Source organism: Nansenia antarctica, assembly GCF_963989245.1.
Source record: "Nansenia antarctica genome assembly, chromosome: 11".
NCBI lineage: Eukaryota > Metazoa > Chordata > Actinopteri > Argentiniformes > Microstomatidae > Nansenia > Nansenia antarctica.
Window position 1 is genome coordinate 28,556,605 of NC_137681.1, and position 19,771 is coordinate 28,576,375.

The window sequence follows — 19,771 nt, forward strand, 5'->3', positions numbered from 1 at the left end:
TCACCAGGCAGTTTAGATCAGACGGCACAAAGCCCATACCTCTCTGTAGAACCGCCCTGCTGAATTCCAGGCAGGTCATCGTTGTTACTGGTATGGCAGTCTTCTGTTGGGGGGCTGGGAAAACCAGAGTGTTCCCAAGCATAAAACTATAGAAATGATCCCTGAAAGTATAGTCTTGGTGTGTCAGTTAATAATGTACAAAGTGTGGAACGTCTTGAGAACAGCATTTGCATCGCGGTGTTCTATTGCATTCTCAAGAGTCACCACTTGTTGTAATCAAATTATGTAAGTCATAGATCAACAATTTTCCAATTACCCTTCCCTCCATACTTGGAGAATATAATGGTACTGATTCCAAAAAGGAAATTGAACAGCATGCTATGACGGTTCTGCTAAACATAAATCATGAGAATTGTTCAAAACTGTCTTGATCAAATTCCCCTAATTAATTGAACTTGCTTTTTATTTTTTAACAAATTACTTATTTCTGTGGCAGAAGTACCCACTCAGAACATATTCTTTCCACCCATGTTCCTTTGAGGAACAATGGACAATCATCAATGGTGGAAAAAAATGAACAGTCATTTCTATTCACCTGATTCATGCTCTGAAAAGAATATCTTACATAATCATCATGGATAGCGAGACCAGACACTTTAGAAACACATTTCCCAAGCATAAAACTATAGAAATGATCCCTGAAAGTATAGTCTTGGTGTGTCATTTAATGTACAAAGTGTGGAACGTCTTGAGAACAGCATTTGCATCGCGGTGTTCTATTGCATTCTCAAGAGTCACCACTTGTTGTAATCAAATTATGTAAGTCATAGATCAACAATTTTCCAATTACCCTTCCCTCCATACTTGGAGAATATAATGGTACTGATTCCAAAAAGGAAATTGAACAGCATGCTATGACGGTTCTGCTAAACATAAATCATGAGAATTGTTCAAAACTGTCTTGATCAAATTCCCCCTAATTAATTGAACTTGCTTTTTATTTTTTATTTTTTAACAAATTACTTATTTCTGTGGCAGAAGTACCCACTCAGAACATATTCTGGCACCGGGGACTTCACCTGAAGCTGCTGAGGACAATACCGGACCGCCACATGGTGAAGTTCATCATGGAGACACTTTCCAACCGCAGCTTCATCTTACAGACCAGCAGTGGCCAGTGCAGTAGGCTCAGAAGACTGAGGAATGGGGTACCGCAGGGGTCTGTTCTCTCGCCGATGCTGTTCAACGTTTACATCCACGACCTACCTGATACAGCATCTAGAAAGTATGGCTACGCAGACGATCTTGCCATCATGCTGAGCCGACCAACGTGGAAGGCGATGGAAGAGGGTCTTAACGTAGACATAGGCACACTGGTAGCATACCTTCGAAGGTGGCGTCTACAACTCAGTGTCGGAAAGACAGTCGCAGCGGCATACCACCTTAGCACCAGAGAAGCCAGGAGGGAACTTGAGGTGCGCGTTGACAACAAATGTCTGGAGGTCCAGCAAGCCCCGAAGTACCTTGGAGTGCGCCTGGATCGGACATTATCCTTCAAGCAACACCTGGAAGAAGTCAAGGCCAAAGTGACATCCAGGGCCGCGCTGATCCGCCGCCTTGCTGGTACAACCTGGGGTGCCTCCGCTAAGACGCTAAGAATATCCACCCAAGCCCTGGTCTTCTCTGCAGCGGAATACTGCGCCCCAGTCTGGAGCAGAAGCCCTCATGCGAGAAAGGTCGACGTGGCTATCAATACCTCCCTCAGAATAATTACTGGATGCTTGAAGCCTACCCCTGTGTCCCTCTTGCCAGTCCTCGCGGGAATAGCACCGGCCGGCCTCCGACGGGAGGCTGCCACCCTCGCCCTGGCCAGGAAGGCACAAAAGCATGACTGGCACATCCTGCACAACACCACCATAACACCAGCACCTCCAAGCCGACTCAAGACCCGCCACCCTTACAACAAGGCAGCACAAGCCATGCTCAACTCCACCTCTGAGGACATCTCCAGAGATGCATGGTTGGCAGCAGCTTGGAAGCAGGAGTGGGAGTCAGCCGGGCCCTCCCGAACCCACCGCTACATCTGGGACCCAGGAGATGGCGCTATTGGAGGAGACGACCTACCACGCCGGCAATGGACCACACTGAACCGTCTACGAACTGGTGTCGGTCGCTTTAAAACATCAATGAAGGCGTGGGGCCTGGCGGACAGTGCGGCATGCGAGTGCGGTGACCCAGAGCAGACCGCCAACCACATAATCACCATCTGCCCCTTATATAGACCACCCTCAGAAGCCAGCCTCTTCGACCTAGAACCAGAGATGCGGGCATGGCTACGCGACACCGAGTTGGACCTCTGACGTTACACGAAAGAAGAAGAGAACATAATTGGACATAAAACTATAGAAATGATCCCTGAAAGTATAGTCTTGGTGTGTCATTTAATGTACAAAGTGTGGAACGTCTTGAGAACAGCATTTGCATCGCAGTGTTCTATTGCATTCTCAAGAGTCACCACTTGTTGTAATCAAATTATGTAAGTCATAGATCAACAATTTTCCAATTACCCTTCCCTCCATACTTGGAGAATATAATGGTACTGATTCCAAAAAGGAAATTGAACAGCATGCTATGACGGTTCTGCTAAACATAAATCATGAGAATTGTTCAAAACTGTCTTGATGAAATTCCCCCTAATTAATTGAACTTGCTTTTTATTTTTTATTTTTTAACAAATTACTTATTTCTGTGGCAGAAGTACCCACTCAGAACATATTCTTTCCACCCATGTTCCTTTGAGGAACAATGGACAATCATCAATGGTGGAAAAAAAATGAACAGTCATTTCTATTCACCTGATTCATGCTCTGAAAAGAATATCTTACATAATCATCATGGATAGCGAGACCAGACACTTTAGAAACACATTTCCCAAGCATAAAACTATAGAAATGATCCCTGAAAGTATAGTCTTGGTGTGTCATTTAATGTACAAAGTGTGGAACGTCTTGAGAACAGCATTTGCATCGCGGTGTTCTATTGCATTCTCAAGAGTCACCACTTGTTGTAATCAAATTATGTAAGTCATAGATCAACAATTTTCCAATTACCCTTCCCTCCATACTTGGAGAATATAATGGTACTGATTCCAAAAAGGAAATTGAACAGCATGCTATGACGGTTCTGCTAAACATAAATCATGAGAATTGTTCAAAACTGTCTTGATCAAATTCCCCCTAATTAATTGAACTTGCTTTTTATTTTTTAACAAATTACTTATTTCTGTGGCAGAAGTACCCACTCAGAACATATTCTTTCCACCCATGTTCCTTTAAGGAACAATGGACAATCATCAATGGTGGAAAAAAAATGAACAGTCATTTCTATTCACCTGATTCATGCTCTGAAAAGAATATATTACATAATCATCATGGATAGCGAGACCAGACACTTTAGAAACACATTTCCCAAGCATAAAACTATAGAAATGATCCCTGAAAGTATAGTCTTGGTGTGTCATTTAATGTACAAAGTGTGGAACGTCTTGAGAACAGCATTTGCATCGCGGTGTTCTATTGCATTCTCAAGAGTCACCACTTGTTGTAATCAAATTATGTAAGTCATAGATCAACAATTTTCCAATTACCCTTCCCTCCTTACTTGGAGAATATAATGGTACTGATTCCAAAAAGGAAATTGAACAGCATGCTATGACGGTTCTGCTAAACATAAATCATGAGAATTGTTCAAAACTGTCTTGATCAAATTCCCCCTAATTAATTGAACTTGCTTTTTATTTTTAATTTTTTAACAAATTACTTATTTCTGTGGCAGAAGTACCCACTCAGAACATATGCTGGCACCGGGGACTTCACCTGAAGCTGCTGAGGACAATACCGGACCGCCACATGGTGAAGTTCATCATGGAGACACTTTCCAACCGCAGCTTCATCTTACAGACCAGCAGTGGCCAGTGCAGTAGGCTCAGAAGACTGAGGAACGGGGTACCGCAGGGGTCTGTTCTCTCGCCGATGCTGTTCAACGTTTACATCCACGACCTACCTGATACAGCATCTAGAAAGTATGGCTACGCAGACGATCTTGCCATCATGCTGAGCCGACCAACGTGGAAGGCGATGGAAGAGGGTCTTAACGTAGACATAGGCACACTGGTAGCATACCTTCGAAGGTGGCGTCTACAACTCAGTGTCGGAAAGACAGTCGCAGCGGCATACCACCTTAGCACCAGAGAAGGCAGGAGGGAACTTGAGGTGCGCGTTGACAACAAATGTCTGGAGGTCCAGCAAGCCCCGAAGTACCTTGGAGTGCGCCTGGATCGGACATTATCCTTCAAGCAACACCTGGAAGAAGTCAAGGCCAAAGTGACATCCAGGGCCGCGCTGATCCGCCGCCTTGCTGGTACAACCTGGGGTGCCTCCGCTAAGACGCTAAGAATATCCACCCAAGCCCTGGTCTTCTCTGCAGCGGAATACTGCGCCCCAGTCTGGAGCAGAAGCCCTCATGCGAGAAAGGTCGACGTGGCTATCAATACCTCCCTCAGAATAATTACTGGATGCTTGAAGCCTACCCCTGTGTCCCTCTTGCCAGTCCTCGCGGGAATAGCACCGGCCACCCTCGCCCTGCCAGGAAGGCACAAAAGCATGACTGGCACATCCTGCACAACACCACCATAACACCAGCACCTCCAAGCCGACTCAAGACCCGCCACCCTTACAACAAGGCAGCACAAGCCATGCTCAACTCCACCTCTGAGGACATCTCCAGAGATGCATGGTTGGCAGCAGCTTGGAAGCAGGAGTGGGAGTCAGCCGGGCCCTCCCGAACCCACCGCTACATCTGGGACCCAGGAGATGGCGCTATTGGAGGAGACGACCTACCACGCCGGCAATGGACCACACTGAACCGTCTACGAACTGGTGTCGGTCGCTTTAAAACATCAATGAAGGCGTGGGGCCTGGCGGACAGTGCGGCATGCGAGTGCGGTGACCCAGAGCAGACCGCCAACCACATAATCACCATCTGCCCCTTATATAGACCACCCTCAGAAGCCAGCCTCTTCGACCTAGAACCAGAGATGCGGGCATGGCTACGCGACACCGAGTTGGACCTCTGACGTTACACGAAAGAAGAAGAGAACATAATTGGACATAAAACTATAGAAATGATCCCTGAAAGTATAGTCTTGGTGTGTCATTTAATGTACAAAGTGTGGAACGTCTTGAGAACAGCATTTGCATCGCAGTGTTCTATTGCATTCTCAAGAGTCACCACTTGTTGTAATCAAATTATGTAAGTCATAGATCAACAATTTTCCAATTACCCTTCCCTCCATACTTGGAGAATATAATGGTACTGATTCCAAAAAGGAAATTGAACAGCATGCTATGACGGTTCTGCTAAACATAAATCATGAGAATTGTTCAAAACTGTCTTGATGAAATTCCCCCTAATTAATTGAACTTGCTTTTTATTTTTAATTTTTTAACAAATTACTTATTTCTGTGGCAGAAGTACCCACTCAGAACATATTCTTTCCACCCATGTTCCTTTGAGGAACAATGGACAATCATCAATGGTGGAAAAAAAATGAACAGTCATTTCTATTCACCTGATTCATGCTCTGAAAAGAATATCTTACATAATCATCATGGATAGCGAGACCAGACACTTTAGAAACACATTTCCCAAGCATAAAACTATAGAAATGATCCCTGAAAGTATAGTCTTGGTGTGTCATTTAATGTACAAAGTGTGGAACGTCTTGAGAACAGCATTTGCATCGCGGTGTTCTATTGCATTCTCAAGAGTCACCACTTGTTGTAATCAAATTATGTAAGTCATAGATCAACAATTTTCCAATTACCCTTCCCTCCATACTTGGAGAATATAATGGTACTGATTCCAAAAAGGAAATTGAACAGCATGCTATGACGGTTCTGCTAAACATAAATCATGAGAATTGTTCAAAACTGTCTTGATCAAATTCCCCCTAATTAATTGAACTTGCTTTTTATTTTTTAACAAATTACTTATTTCTGTGGCAGAAGTACCCACTCAGAACATATTCTTTCCACCCATGTTCCTTTAAGGAACAATGGACAATCATCAATGGTGGAAAAAAAATGAACAGTCATTTCTATTCACCTGATTCATGCTCTGAAAAGAATATATTACATAATCATCATGGATAGCGAGACCAGACACTTTAGAAACACATTTCCCAAGCATAAAACTATAGAAATGATCCCTGAAAGTATAGTCTTGGTGTGTCATTTAATGTACAAAGTGTGGAACGTCTTGAGAACAGCATTTGCATCGCGGTGTTCTATTGCATTCTCAAGAGTCACCACTTGTTGTAATCAAATTATGTAAGTCATAGATCAACAATTTTCCAATTACCCTTCCCTCCTTACTTGGAGAATATAATGGTACTGATTCCAAAAAGGAAATTGAACAGCATGCTATGACGGTTCTGCTAAACATAAATCATGAGAATTGTTCAAAACTGTCTTGATCAAATTCCCCCTAATTAATTGAACTTGCTTTTTATTTTTAATTTTTTAACAAATTACTTATTTCTGTGGCAGAAGTACCCACTCAGAACATATGCTGGCACCGGGGACTTCACCTGAAGCTGCTGAGGACAATACCGGACCGCCACATGGTGAAGTTCATCATGGAGACACTTTCCAACCGCAGCTTCATCTTACAGACCAGCAGTGGCCAGTGCAGTAGGCTCAGAAGACTGAGGAACGGGGTACCGCAGGGGTCTGTTCTCTCGCCGATGCTGTTCAACGTTTACATCCACGACCTACCTGATACAGCATCTAGAAAGTATGGCTACGCAGACGATCTTGCCATCATGCTGAGCCGACCAACGTGGAAGGCGATGGAAGAGGGTCTTAACGTAGACATAGGCACACTGGTAGCATACCTTCGAAGGTGGCGTCTACAACTCAGTGTCGGAAAGACAGTCGCAGCGGCATACCACCTTAGCACCAGAGAAGGCAGGAGGGAACTTGAGGTGCGCGTTGACAACAAATGTCTGGAGGTCCAGCAAGCCCCGAAGTACCTTGGAGTGCGCCTGGATCGGACATTATCCTTCAAGCAACACCTGGAAGAAGTCAAGGCCAAAGTGACATCCAGGGCCGCGCTGATCCGCCGCCTTGCTGGTACAACCTGGGGTGCCTCCGCTAAGACGCTAAGAATATCCACCCAAGCCCTGGTCTTCTCTGCAGCGGAATACTGCGCCCCAGTCTGGAGCAGAAGCCCTCATGCGAGAAAGGTCGACGTGGCTATCAATACCTCCCTCAGAATAATTACTGGATGCTTGAAGCCTACCCCTGTGTCCCTCTTGCCAGTCCTCGCGGGAATAGCACCGGCCACCCTCGCCCTGCCAGGAAGGCACAAAAGCATGACTGGCACATCCTGCACAACACCACCATAACACCAGCACCTCCAAGCCGACTCAAGACCCGCCACCCTTACAACAAGGCAGCACAAGCCATGCTCAACTCCACCTCTGAGGACATCTCCAGAGATGCATGGTTGGCAGCAGCTTGGAAGCAGGAGTGGGAGTCAGCCGGGCCCTCCCGAACCCACCGCTACATCTGGGACCCAGGAGATGGCGCCATTGGAGGAGACGACCTACCACGCCGGCAATGGACCACACTGAACCGTCTACGAACTGGTGTCGGTCGCTTTAAAACATCAATGAAGGCGTGGGGCCTGGCGGACAGTGCGGCATGCGAGTGCGGTGACCCAGAGCAGACCGCCGACCACATAATCACCATCTGCTCCTTATATAGACCACCCTCAGAAGCCAGCCTCTTCGACCTAGAACCAGAGATGCGGGCATGGCTACGCGACACCGAGTTGGACCTCTGACGTTACACGAAAGAAGAAGAGAACATAATTTCCACCCATGTTCCTTTGAGGAACAATGGACATAAAACTATAGAAATGATCCCTGAAAGTATAGTCTTGGTGTGTCATTTAATGTACAAAGTGTGGAACGTCTTGAGAACAGCATTTGCATCGCAGTGTTCTATTGCATTCTCAAGAGTCACCACTTGTTGTAATCAAATTATGTAAGTCATAGATCAACAATTTTCCAATTACCCTTCCCACCATACTTGGAGAATATAATGGTACTGATTCCAAAAAGGAAATTGAACAGCATGCTATGACGGTTCTGCTAAACATAAATCATGAGAATTGTTCAAAACTGTCTTGATCAAATTCCCCCTAATTAATTGAACTTGCTTTTTATTTTTTATTTTTTTAACAAATTACTTATTTCTGTGGCAGAAGTACCCACTCAGAACATATTCTTTCCACCCATGTTCCTTTGAGGAACAATGGACAATCATCAATGGTGGAAAAAAAATGAACAGTCATTTCTATTCACCTGATTCATGCTCTGAAAAGAATATCTTATGATTCTTAATAGGACTGGTTGTTAAAATCCCTAAATATTCAGCACAACAATTGAGTGGAGTTGGAGATGTCCTCTTGGGTGGAGTGGAATTTGGCAATGATCGCGTGGTGCCACCAGTACGACACATCTTCGGTTGTGGTCCCCGACCTCATTGGGTGTTTCGGCCAGTTATCACAAGACACCCTCTGCCGAGGTTGGCCCACCACAGGCTGATCAGGCCTGGGTGTGTGTCGCACGGTGGCACCACGTGGTCATTTGGGAGCCCATGTTGGGTCCCTACGTTTCAGCCACAGCCAGTGACTGCTCCGTTCTGCTGCAGTGGACAGTTCTCTGATTGCCTTCCGTTGGGCCTGTCCTCTGCTCCCTACTGCCCTCAGGAGCCTTGTGGTGGAGCTGGCTACAAAGCCTCTGCAGCCCACCTCCACTGGCCACACCTTCACGTTCCAGCCCCGCCCCTCTGCTTCGACTGCTAAGTTGGCATACCGCAGCCTCTTCCGTTCGAATGCCTCATCGATGGCCTCCTCCCATGGGACCGTCAGTTCTACGATGAAGACACGCCGGCAGGACTTGGACCAGAGGACTAGGTCTGGCGCAGGTTGGTCACTGCAATTTCGGGTGGGAAGGTGAGCCTCTGGCTGAGGTCTACCCGCATTTCCCAATCCCGGGCTGCGTTCAGTGGGCCTGAGTCTGGAGGTGATGGCTTGGTCCGCTGTTTCTCCCCTTCCCGGATGAAGGTTGTTTTCTGTGGAAAGGTAGTCTGGGCATTTAGAGGCATGGCGTTGGTGGTTACCCTCTTGTGCTCAAGTTCGGCAGCCAAGCACTTTAGCACTTGGTTGTGGCGCCAGGTGTATCTTCCTTGAGTTAGACTGGTCTTGCAACCCACCAAGATGTGTTTGAGGGTTGCTGGAGACAGGCTGGGTCCTCTCCATACCAGAGATGTAGGTTGGTAGGAGAGGGCAGGACATCATATGTGGCTCTGATGATGAAACTTAGCCTATTAGACTCCATGCTCCACAGCTCGTTCCACGTGATTTTCCTCCTCTCCACGCTCTCCCACTTCATCCAGCGGCCTTGCTGGGCTTGGGAGACTGCCTTGGCGCACCTGGCTGCTTCCTCCTGGTGGCGCACCTCCTCAACCACCATCTTCCGCCGTTCGGTTGGAGTAGCCTTTTGCCATGTGGGTGTTGTTGTTTCTAAGCCAAGGCCCCCTCTGCCATGTTGGACATGCCCCACTATATCCCGGTGTCTGAGGGCGGTCTTTGCCACCGCAACTGCTGCAGATGGCTTCCATTTCCTCCCCGTTGCTAGGATTGGAGCAGCACCTCTGACGAATGGATCCCGGGATTCTGTGAGAGTAATTTCCAGCCTTGATTTGGCACATTTGTACTCCTCCACCAGGCTTGAGATTGGTAGGGAGAGGGCTCCGTTGCCATACAGGCCTATGCTGCTAAGGCCTCTCGGCAGTCCAAGCCACTTCCTCACTTGTGCATTCACCAGTCTCTCCAGCCGGTTGGCATGGGATAGTGTGACCTCGTAGATGGAAATTGGCCACATGAGACGGGGCAGCAGTCCAAACTGAAAGCACCACAGCTTCAGCTTCCCAGGGAGAGCAGTGTTGTTGATCTGCTTGAGGCCACTGATTGTATCCTGCTTGAGTTGTTCCACCTGCTTCGAGTCTTTGAGTTCTGCGCTATACCAGCGGCCAAGGCTTTTGATAGGCTTCTCCAGAACTGTTGGTATTGGCTCGTTGTTGACGTGGAACCTCTCATTGGCGAGCTTGCCTTTGACAATGGAGATACTGCGGGACTTACTGGGTTTAATCTCCATTCGTGCCCATTTGATGTTTCCCTGGAGTTTATCCAGCAGGCGTTTGGTGCATGCGTTTGTTGTTGTTATTGTCGTCATGTCATCCATGTACGCCCTGATTGGAGGAAGACGCAGCCCGCTCTTCAACCGTTCCCCTCCAACAACCCATCGGGATGCTCGAATAATGAGCTCCATTGCCATGGTAAAAGCCAGTGGAGAGATGGTGCAGCCCGCCATTATGCCTATCTCGAGGTGCTGCCAAGCAGTTGTACTGGCTTGTGCTGTAACACAGAACTGGAGGTCCTGGAAGTAGGCTTTGACCAGCCTTGTGATGCCCTCTGGGACTTGGAAGAAGTTGAACGCTGTCCACAAAATCTCATGAGGCACTGACCCGAAGGCATTGGCAAGATCTAAGAAAACCACATGCAGGTCTTTCTTCTCCTTCTTGGCCGTTTGTATCTGGTGCCAGATGACATTTGTGTGTTCCAGGCATCCTGAGAATCCACTTATCCCTGCCTTCTGCACTGAGGTGTCGACAAAGTTGTTCTTCTGCAAGAATACTGAGAGCCTCTGGGCCACAACACTGAAGAAAATCTTTCCTTCCACATTCAGTAGACTGATCTGGCGGAACTGGTCGATGGTTGAGGAATTCTTCTCTTTGGGAATCAGGATCCCTCCTGCCCTTCGCCATGCCTTTGGTATGATTCCCTTTTCCCATGCCACTTTCATTAGCTTCCAGAGGTACTTCAAGACGCCTGGACTGTTCTTATATAGCCTGTATGGAATGCCGTTGGGCCCAGGGGCTGAGGCTGTTCTTGCCCGTTTTACTGTGCTCTCAACTTCGCTCCATGTAGGGGGCCTTGTTTCCATCTGGTGCTCAGGTGGTTGGATTGGTGGCATGTCATCCGGAATGCTGGCTGGCACATGCCTCTGGTTGTCAGAGTAGGTCTTCCTCAGGTGCTCCTCTAGTTCCCTTATGGGTACTTTGAGGGTCCCTGTTTTCTCCTTGACAAAGAGGTCTTTGACGAACTTGTAGGGATCTCTGTAGAAGGCAGTCCTCGTTCGCTCTTTCTTCTTGTGTTGCTTTCTCAAGCATTCTGCTCTTCGCAGTGTTGCAAGACGCTGCTTGATGTCGGCCTGTAGTGCTTCAAGTCCTTTCCTTTCCACTTCTGTGGCCTTCTTCCACTGTTTTCTCAGGCACCTTCTTTCTTTCACAAGTCTTTCAATCTCGTGTTGTCTCCTGGACTTGAGATGGGCTGATGGTTCCTTCTGTGTCCCATGGTTCTTACTTTTCACCCCAAATCTCTCTGCTCCATAGCTGTAAATGATCTCTCCAATCTTGTCCAGTTTTCTTTCCACGCCCCCTTTCAGACCTTCTAGAAGATGGACAAGGTCTGTATCGGTGTTTTCCCACTCCTTTTTCTGGCAGGCTTTAGGCCACAAGATTTGAGGCTTTTGTCCATTCATCTTCCTCTCCACTGCTGTCTGTGGCTGGATAGGCTCTGGACTCATGTCCGTTGATGGATCTGTGCTTGGTTGAGCTTCGTCTGGGGTTCTGATACCCTGTGGACTGTGGTGAATATCCTGCCACTGATATTACATAATCATCATGGATAGCGAGACCAGACACTTTAGAAACACATTTCCCAAGCATAAAGGTGTTTTTTATTGGTTTTATAAAAACGCAACACCGTGTATACAATCAATTAATCAAACAATCAGACATTTAAGACATTTCATTCAACAACAACCAACATTAAACTAACTAAAGTGCTCAGTGTTCAGTGTATTGTCCAGTGTAGTGTAATGTTCAGTGTTCAGTGTTCAGTGTCCAGGTTCCAGTGTCGGTAGGAGGCAGGGGTAAAAAACCTGTTCGCTGTGCATCCGGGAACAAATTCCCCTGCAGCCCTCTAGTTGTAGAGCGACTACTATCCAGTTTGCCCACCAGTGCAAAGCCGTGGCTCCCCCACCTCCCTCCCCCGAGGGACCCCACACACCCGACTCACCCGACCCGCCCCACCACCGGCGCATCCGGCCCAGCCCACCAGGCTCAGACTCCTGTAGCCCTTCACGAGGCTAGCCGGACCAGGCGCCCCAGCGGCGGAGCAGATCGAGCACGCAGGCCGACCGGAGGCCCCCGAGGAGAGGCCCAGAGAGCTCGGCGCATGGCAGGCAAGCAGAGGCGAAAAACCTGTACACAGCTTATCCAGGGAAAAAGCTCCCTGGCTCTTCTCAGCTTGTCCCGGGCTGGGGGTTGGGGGTTGGCGGGTAGGGGACTGGGCCTGTAGCTGGGGGCCTGGAGTTGGGGGGGGGGGGGGCCCGGAACAGGGGGTTTGGGGTCGCTGAGTTGGAACCTGGGGTTGGTGCTGGGGTGACGTGGTGGTTCCCGCCGGTCTCTGCTCCTGGGTCTGGAAGCCTGGGTAGGTGTCAGAGCTGGATATGACATGTGCCTGAAAAGATACAGGAGTGAGAGAAGGGAGGTGTGCATGGTTTGTGTAGTGTGCATTTTGGTGTCAGGCGGGTGATCAGTACTTCCCTGTGACCCAGTGGTGTTGGTCATCCTGGTGCTGGTGGTGCTGGCAGAGACGGCTGGTTCGGCTGTGGGTTGTGTGTGGTGATATTCTGGTGAGGGTAGGAAGTGGGTCAGTGCTGTGTACATGTGTAGGTGGTGGAAGGTGCAGTAAACTTCCCTGTTGGTGTTGTGCGCTGCTCCTCTCCTGGTCCTTGTGATGGTGATACTGCTGACCAGGGCTTGTGCTGGAACGGTGGTGAAGGTGATAGTGCAGGAACTGGTGGTGTAGTGAGGTAGGCCCGGGGTGGGGGGGGGGTTGGGCGATGCGGCGCGGCATGGGGGGCGGTTTAGAGGATGACGTCCTTCCATCTCTCCACCTCCCACACCGCTCTTGCTTGATCTGGGTTATTTTTAAAGTCAATAATAGCATGGTCCCTGAGGAAGAGGGTGATTCTCCTCCTCAGGGTTGTCAGGTCGACGCTCTGTTTCTGATAGACCCTGATGTTCCTCGTCTCCCAGAGTACCTGCTTGACGGCGCTGATGATCCTCCACTGTTGTTGTAGTTGGGGGGTTGTGCACCCCCCGGGAGGACCATACAGGATGTTCTCGGCCGTCAAGCGGGGCAGGGTCAGCAGGCTGTTTAGGGAGACAGAGGGAACAAACAGGGCCCAGACCCGCCTGGCCACGGAGCTCTCACAGAACAGGTGGTTAATGTGTTCTGTGTCCGTGCATCCGTGGGGGCATTTCTCAGTCTTTGCGATGTGCCGCCTATGCAAGAATTCCCTAGTGGGGAGACAACCATGAGCAGCCATCCAGGCAATGTCTTTTTGTTTATTGTTAGTACATTTATGATTAATGTTTTTCCATACCTGTTTGGAGTCCACGGCTGTGCTGGCCTTGGGGTGAGTAATGGTTTCCTTCGTCCTTATGAAGGTCATAATGTCTTTGTATTTCCATGAGGCCAGCCCAGCCGCGGACAATCCTGTCCTGAAGGCAAAGTCCCTCCATATCTTGTAGACTGGAGGGGGGTCCCAGCTGTAGGGCACAGTGTGATTTATTAATGCGGTCACCCTGAGTGTCCGGAGGATGGGTGTGGCATAGAATATTTCAAAGAACCTGGCTTTCCTATCTTTGTTGTTGATGTTGTTGATGAGGTTGGAGAGTCCCTGTGCCCTAATGATGTTTAGGATGTCTGGGACCCCTTTCCCCCCATTCTCCACTGTTTTGTACAGGGTGGTGCGTTTTAGTTTTTCCATCTGGCTCCCCAAGACAAAGGTAAACATGATCCTTTCGATGGTTTTGGATACTGCTCTGTCTGGGGGAAACACCCTGCCCAGGTAAAGGAGAATGGGAAGAACAATAGCCTTCAGGACCAGGATCTTGCCGGTCATTGTGAGGGGCCGTGCACTCCACTCACAGATCTTCTTTTGGACCTGGCGGATGGTCTCCTTCCAGCTGCCGGAGGCCCTTCCATCTTTCTGGTAGGTGATCCCCAGCAGCTTAATGTTTTCCGTCTTTACAGGGAAGGAGGTTGCCAGGTTCTCCTGCCAGTGCTGCGACAGAAACAGCTCACACTTACCCCTATTGATCAGGGCGCCAGTGGCTGCACAGTAGTCCTCCACCACTTTCGTTGCTGTGGAAATGGAGCGACTATCTGTGCCGACGATGGTGATGTCGTCCATGTACGCCACCACCTTGAGCCTCTCCCCACGGGCCCCTGGTAGAGGGTAGCCCATGATGTTGGGGGAGCTCCTGATCTTCCGTAGGAACGGCTCCAGGTAGATGACGTACAGCAGAGGGGCCAAGGGGCATCCCTGCCGTACTCCCGCTTTGATGGGGAAGGGGTCTGTCAACTGGTTGTTGATCCGAACTCTGCTCGTGATGTTGTTGTAGCAGAGTTCGGTCCAGTTGAGCAGGTGCTGGGGGAAGTTCATGCCCTTCAGCACCCTCTGCAGGAAACCATGGCTAACCCTGTCAAAGGCCTTCTCCTGATCCAGGCTGAGAAGGCCTAAAGGGGACCTCCGCTCCTGGGAGTGCAGTGAGGTCTCTCACCAGGAGCAGGTTGTCGTTGATGGACCTACCGGGGACGCTACAGGTTTGGTCAGGGGCTATAACTGAGGGGAGGAGGGTTTGAAACCGTTGAGTGAGGGCTTTTGTCATGATTTTATAGTCCACTGGGAGGAGATTGATGGGGCGCCAGTTCCGGAGGTCCTTGAGGTCCCCTTTCTTGGGGATCAGTGTGACCGTACTCTGTCGCATTGACTCTCCAAGCCTCCCTTCCCTGTAGACGGCTTTGAAGACCTCCGCCAAGTCCTCCTCCAGGAGATCCCAGAGAGTCTTGTAAAACTCTGCTGGGATCCCGTCCGGTCCAGGAGCCTTGTGTGTATTCAAGGAGTGCACGGCCCGGGTGAGCTCCTCCGTGGTCAGCTCTGGGTTCTCACTCTCACCACCCTCGGGGACCCGGTCCAGACCATCCAGGAAGGTGGCCATGAGAGTCTCGTCGGTTGTCTTGATGTTGTAGAGACTCTCGTAGAACTCTCTTGCCACCCCCGGGATGTTGCCTCTGTCTGACACGGTGTCCCCATTGGTGTCGTATAGGGACAGGATAGGCTTGTGTTTTGACCGTGCCTTGCGGAAGAAGTGGCGTGTGCATTTCTCCTCCTCCTCCAGGCCCTGGAGTTTTTCCCTGAACTGTTTCTTTTGTTGTTGCTCCCGGTAGAGGGTGGCAAGGTGTTGTTTGGTCTCGGCCAGTTCTCGGGCCACATCCAGACAACCCAGCTGTAGGAGACTCAGGCGTTGGAGGGCCGCGTTGTGGTGTTGAAACCTGGCCCTCTGTTCTGCCGCTTTCCTCCTTCCGACTGACCCGAAGTAGCCCTTTGTCCTGGCCTTAACCATCTCCCACCACTCTATCGGGGAGTCGAACAGTTCTTTTAGGGTCCTCCACTCCAGGTAGCGCCTGGAGAAGGAATGCACCACTGTTGGGTCCTGAAGGATCGATGTATTCATCCTCCAGGTTCCCCTACCCGCTCTTGTTTGGCCGTCCCATTCCAGGGACACTGTCAACATCCTGTGGTCCGAGAAGTGGGCCGCCTGGTTGGTCAGGGTTCCCATCCTCAGACCTGGCGAGAGCAAGAACATGTCTATCCTGGAGGAAGAATTCCCGGAGGAACTCACCCTTGTGTGTGTCGGCGGGGAGGTGCCACCGGCGTCTACCAGTTGGAAGTCGTCTATGATGGACTGAAGTTCTGTAGTGGATCGGTCTCTCCTGGGCCTACTGCGGTCCTCATCCCGGAGGGCACAGTTGAAATCTCCCCCCACTAGGACTGGTGTGGGAATGAGGAGGAGAGACCGAAGTTTCTTGAAAAGGGAGACTCTCTTGGCCACGTTGTTTGGGCCGTACACATTGATGACCCTCAGCGGCGAACCGTGGATCTCTAGGTACAGAACCAGGATTCGCCCGCTCTCTACAACCTCCCCCTTTTTGGTCTGCAGAAAAGGGTTGGCCACCAATATGCCGACCCCATCAGCTCTATCGATGTTTGAGCCTGACCAGAGAGAGTCCCCCCGTGTCCATTCCTCCTCCAGGGTGGCGTCCATCTCCTTGAATGGGATGGCGCACTCCTGGAGGATATACATGTCTGACTGATGTTGGGTGATGTACTGGTAGACGACCTCCCGTTTGTCTGGTTGCCGGAGGCTTCTGGTGTTGAGAGATGAGATTGTTATCTTCATGGTTCTTGGATTTGGTTTGTTCCAATTTTTGCTAAGTTATTGCAAATGAGGATGAGGCCCTCCAATGGGTCGTTGGGGGCCAGATAGTGTGGCACCTCCCCTTGGCTGCTCATGGTGTGGGGGTTGTCTCCCCACTGACCGCCTGGTGGCCCCCTCATCTGTGTTGTTGATGAGGTGATTTTCGGTGGCCCGTACGGTCCGGTGAGCATGGACTGGGGGTGGCTGGTGGGCTGTGCAGGGTGAGGAGCATGTGATGACTGGAGAGAGGAAGAGGGTGGGGAGGAGGGTTTGGGGGGGGGAGCCGGCTTACCTGTATGGCGTTGGGGTTTGGGTTCTGGAGTAGTCTTTTGTCTGTTTTTTTTCGGATTGCCTTTTTTTGTGGTCTTTTGCGTTTTGGTTGAGCCAAGCTCCAGTCATTTTCACTGTCTGATTGGGAGGGGAGGTGGATCTGCAGTGTGCTGCTGGTGGCTATCTCAATAGAGGCCGGCTCCCCCTTCATGGTGTTTTTGTGGGGGGTGGAGGTGGTAATGGGGTTTAGGAGGGGGGGGTGTTGAGGTTGTCTGTAGGGGGTGCTGGGACGGTTGGTTCCTCTCCTTCTCCTTCTCCGTCGCTCGAGCTCTGATCGTCCCCCCAATCGCTCGAGCGCCGGTCCTCCTCCGTCTCTCCCTTCTCTTCCTCCATGTTGGGTGTGGGTTGGGGTGTGGGTTGGGGTGGGGGTTGGGGTGGGGGTTGGGGTGGGGGTGGGGGTTGGGGTGGTGGTTGGTTGGATTTATAGCCCCGGGCTCTACTTGCATAGGAACTTGGGCAGTCACGGTAAAGATGCCACTGTCCCCCGCACAGGTTGCAAGGTCTGGTCGTGGTGCACTCCGACGTCGGGTGGTCTTGGCGGCAGATTTTACATACCACGGCCTTGCAAGCATAAAGGTGTTTTTTATTGGTTTTTATAAAAACGCAACACCGTGTATACAATCAATTAATCAAACAATCAGACATTTAAGACATTTCATTCAACAACAACCAACATTAAACTAACTAAAGTGCTCAGTGTTCAGTGTATTGTCCAGTGTAGTGTAATGTTCAGTGTTCAGTGTTCAGTGTCCAGGTTCCAGTGTCGGTAGGAGGCAGGGGTAAAAAACCTGTTCGCTGTGCATCCGGGAAAAAAATTCCCCTGCAGCCCTCTAGTTGTAGAGCGACTACTATCCAGTTTGCCCACCAGTGCAAAGCCGTGGCTCCCCCACCTCCCTCCCCCGAGGGACCCCACACACTCGACTCACCCGACCCGCCCCACCACCGGCGCATCCGGCCCAGCCCACCAGGCTCAGACTCCTGTAGCCCTTCACGAGGCTAGCCGGACCAGGCGCCCCAGCGGCGGAGCAGATCGAGCACGCAGGCCGACCGGAGGCCCCCGAGGAGAGGCCCAGAGAGCTCGGCGCATGGCAGGCAAGCAGAGGCGAAAAACCTGTACACAGCTTATCCAGGGAAAAAGCTCCCTGGCTCTTCTCAGCTTGTTCCGGGCTGGGGGTTGGGGGTTGGCGGGTAGGGGACTGGGCCTGTAGCTGGGGGCCTGGAGTTGGGGGGGGGGGCCCGGAACAGGGGGTTTGGGGTCGCTGAGTTGGAACCTGGGGTTGGTGCTGGGGTGACGTGGTGGTTCCCGCCGGTCTCTGCTCCTGGGTCTGGAAGCCTGGGTAGGTGTCAGAGCTGGATATGACATGTGCCTGAAAAGATACAGGAGTGAGAGAAGGGAGGTGTGCATGGTTTGTGTAGTGTGCATTTTGGTGTCAGGCGGGTGATCAGTACTTCCCTGTGACCCAGTGGTGTTGGTCATCCTGGTGCTGGTGGTGCTGGCAGAGACGGCTGGTTCGGCTGTGGGTTGTGTGTGTTGATATTCTGGTGAGGGTAGGAAGTGGGTCAGTGCTGTGTACATGTGTAGGTGGTGGAAGGTGCAGTAAACTTCCCTGTTGGTGTTGTGCGCTGCTCCTCTCCTGGTTCTTGTGATGGTGATACTGCTGACCAGGGCTTGTGCTGGAACGGTGGTGAAGGTGATAGTGCAGGAACTGGTGGTGTAGTGAGGTAGGCCCGGGGTGGGGGGGGGTTGGGCGATGCGGCGCGGCATGGGGGGCGGTTTAGAGGATGACGTCCTTCCATCTCTCCACCCCCCACACCGCTCTTGCTTGATCCGGGTTATTTTTAAAGTCAACAATAGCATGGTCCCTGAGGAAGAGGGTGATTCTCCTCCTCAGGGTTGTCAGGTGGACGCTCTGTTTCTGATAGACCCTGATGTTCCTCGTCTCCCAGAGTACCTGCTTGACGGCGCTGATGATCCTCCACTGTTGTTGTAGTTGGGGGGTTGTGCACCCCCCGGGAGGACCATACAGGATGTTCTCGCCCGTCAAGCGGGGCAGGGTCAGCAGGCTGTTTAGGGAGACAGAGGGAACAAACAGGGCCCAGACCCGCCTGGCCACTGAGCACTCACAGAACAGGTGGTTAATGTGTTCTGTGTCCGTGCATCCGTGGGGGCATTTCTCAGTCGTTGCGATGTGCCGCCTATGCAAGAATTCCCTAGTGGGGAGACAACCATGAGCAGCCATCCAGGCAATGTCTTTTTGTTTATTGTTAGTACATTTATGATTAATGTTTTTCCATACCTGTTTGGAGTCCACGGCTGTGCTGGCCTTGGGGTGAGTAATGGTTTCCTTCGACCTTATGAAGGTCATAATGTCTTTGTATTTCCATGAGGCCAGCCCAGCCGCGGACAATCCTGTCTTGAAGGCAAAGTCCCTCCATATCTTGTAGACTGGAGGGGGGTCCCAGCTGTAGGGCACAGTGTGATTTATTGATGCGGTCACCCTGAGTGTCCGGAGGATGGGTGTGGCATAGTATATTTCAAAGAACCTGGCTTTCCTATCTTTGTTGTTGATGTTGTTGATGAGGTTGGAGAGTCCCTGTGCCCTAATGATGTTTAGGATGTCTGGGACCCCTTTCCCCCCATTCTCCACTGTTTTGTACAGGGTGGTGCGTTTTAGTTTTTCCATCTGGCTCCCCCAGACAAAGGTAAACATGATCCTTTCGATGGTTTTGGATACTGCTCTGTCTGGGGGAAACACCCTGCCCAGGTAAAGGAGAATGGGAAGAACAATCGCCTTCAGGACCAGGATCTTGCCTGTCATTGTGAGAGGCCGTGCACTCCACTCACAGATCTTCTTTTGGACCTGGCGGATGGTCTCCTTCCAGCTGACGGAGGCTCCTCCATCTTTCTGGTA